Source organism: Chiloscyllium punctatum, chromosome 36 (genome assembly GCF_047496795.1).
Source record: "Chiloscyllium punctatum isolate Juve2018m chromosome 36, sChiPun1.3, whole genome shotgun sequence".
NCBI classification, from domain to species: domain Eukaryota; kingdom Metazoa; phylum Chordata; class Chondrichthyes; order Orectolobiformes; family Hemiscylliidae; genus Chiloscyllium; species Chiloscyllium punctatum.
In genome coordinates this window covers 32,320,640-32,322,847 of record NC_092774.1, presented here as the reverse complement: position 1 = coordinate 32,322,847, position 2,208 = coordinate 32,320,640, and the positions used below count along the sequence as shown (strand labels likewise).

General features: G+C 47.6%; 1 non-coding gene across 1 annotated transcript; it reads right to left on the bottom strand.

Moving 5' to 3' along the window:
- Nucleotides 1-795: 795 nt before the first annotated feature.
- On the bottom strand, nt 796-869 carry trnan-guu (transfer RNA asparagine (anticodon GUU)). The gene has a single exon. It is a non-coding gene; the product is annotated as a tRNA-Asn (tRNA).
- Between the last annotated feature and the right edge of the window lie 1,339 nt (nt 870-2,208).

Genomic DNA, 2,208 nt, shown 5'->3' with positions numbered 1-2,208 from the left:
CACCCTTGTCCTCAGGTGCCTGCTTCATTTCGATCACGATTTCAAGCCCCTCACTCTTCTAGTCTCATTTCCAAACACTTTGCTCATAGCCTCAAAAGAAGCTCTGCGGGTGTCTGCTTGTTCCACCCGAACAGGCAGTGGGTTGCAGATTCCCACCAGTCCCAATTTGAGTGAAATAGTTTTCCCCCTCCACTGATTTGAATCTTAAAGAAGAAGCCGGGGAGCAAGCTCCCTTTCTTTTCGACGACATTTCTCATTTTGTACTCGGCAGGGTTCACTCCTGCGTGGGGAAACCGCAATGGATTTCAAGTCCATCGCATAAACCACTCGGCCCATGAATACAGAACCACACTGACAGCTTGACTTCCCAGGTCTGTCTGCCTGTGGAGCTGAGAAAGAGTGAATCATCGCAGAGTTTGTTTGAATCCAAGCACTTCACAGTGATTCGAAAGGGTTAAATATCGGCACATGGTGTTTGCAGATATTTAGGTGTTTCACCCCAAAAGATGAAATGAACTTTCAGTTAGAAATTGCAGGAGGAACTCAGCAGGTCAGGCAACATCTGTGGAAAGAGAATCAGAGGCAACATTTCAAAATTCTGTTTTCACCGACAGGTACTGTCAAACCTGCCGAGTTTCTCTTTTGTTCTGGTCTTCTCAGCATACGCAGTCCCTTACGTGAGACATTAATTCAATTCCGAAACCACTTTGTGGAGAAGAATTCCGTTTGGGGAACATTTTCCTGACCCCATTAAAAGCGCACAGTTTCGAAGTCAAAGAAGGGCAGCCAACACAGCGCCCCTGGGTGGGCTCGAACCACCAACCTTTCGGTTAACAGCCGAACGCGCTGACCAATTGCGCCACAGAGACAGGCGCGGCCGGGGCCTCCACCATCGCTTAGTGATTTTATAATTCAGACTCCCCGTCCAGAATTACAATTGTCGTCTATCAGTTTTACTTTTCCATAATCAAGCCTGGGAGATCTCTTGTGGAGATGCCGGGGACAGTCTGCAGACACATCCATGTCACGAGGAACTAGCTTTCTTACTCCGGGGCCGGCGCCCTTCCAGCCTTTCAGTGTTTTGCCTGTTCCCGAGTTCTCTCATTGGCTTGGAGGCGAGAAGGGGTTTGAATTCCTGATGTGTAGGAACAACAAGTCTTTCAATGTCTCAGATCAGTTTATGTCTCGAGAACAATAGAGTCAACCTCCCGGCCTCTTCAACAAGGGGACGGTGTCTGGACTGTCTCTGCTCAATCGGACCGGTCATCTTTCATTCTCCTCTAAATCCGCTTCCCAAAGTGTTTCCAAAGGTTCACAAAGCTGGAGACTGGGATTTCTGTTTTGCTTCATGAACATTTTTCCATTGCCTAACTGACAATATTTTGCCAAAATCTCTTCCCAATTGTATGCCTTGCGTCATGTCTAGGAATGAGGAATTTCCATTTTGGGAAGACATTCCCAAGGTTGAGAATGTTCGCTTTGGAGCAAAGATGGTTAACTGGAGATTTCCTGGGGCTGTTGGTCATGATGGGAGAAGAAGCGGTGGGAATTGGCAGATTAATGATCAGAAGAACCAATTGCCACTGACCAGAGTCAGTTACCAGAGGACAGGGATTGAAGTTCTTGAATGTAAAGCAGCACTTGTGCCTAATAAACACAGAGACTACTGCAGAAAGCCAACAGGTCGAGCAGCATCTGTGGAAAGATAAACAGAGCTGACGTTGTGAGTCTGGTACGTTGTTTGTTCAGAACCCGAGTTTCCCGCATGGCAATCAATTCCCAGACATGAGAAAACGGGTCTTTATTGAGACGGGTTTTGTGAAGTTTGAGCGATCATGCAACCAACAGGAAGTCATTTAAAATCGCCAGCGAAGAAAGCATAGCCAGCAGGTTCCCACCCTGAGCAGGGGAGCCCCCAAGGATCTCTACGCCAACACCTTAAGTGTTCGGCCACAACTGCACGCCCAAAGTTGTGGTCTAAAATATCTCATGGAATAGTTCTAAAGGGAATTGTGAGTACTGGGCTTGTCCTGTCCGCGCCACAGCCCCAACCCTGTTCCCTGGATTTGATCAGGACAGAGGAGGCTGATGGGAGATCGAATTGAACTACACACATTGATAAGAGATAGAGCGGGGGGGAAGGATCCATTCCCATGCGGAGAGAGATTAATAATCAGGGCCGAAAATAAGGAGCCACTTCAAGAAATT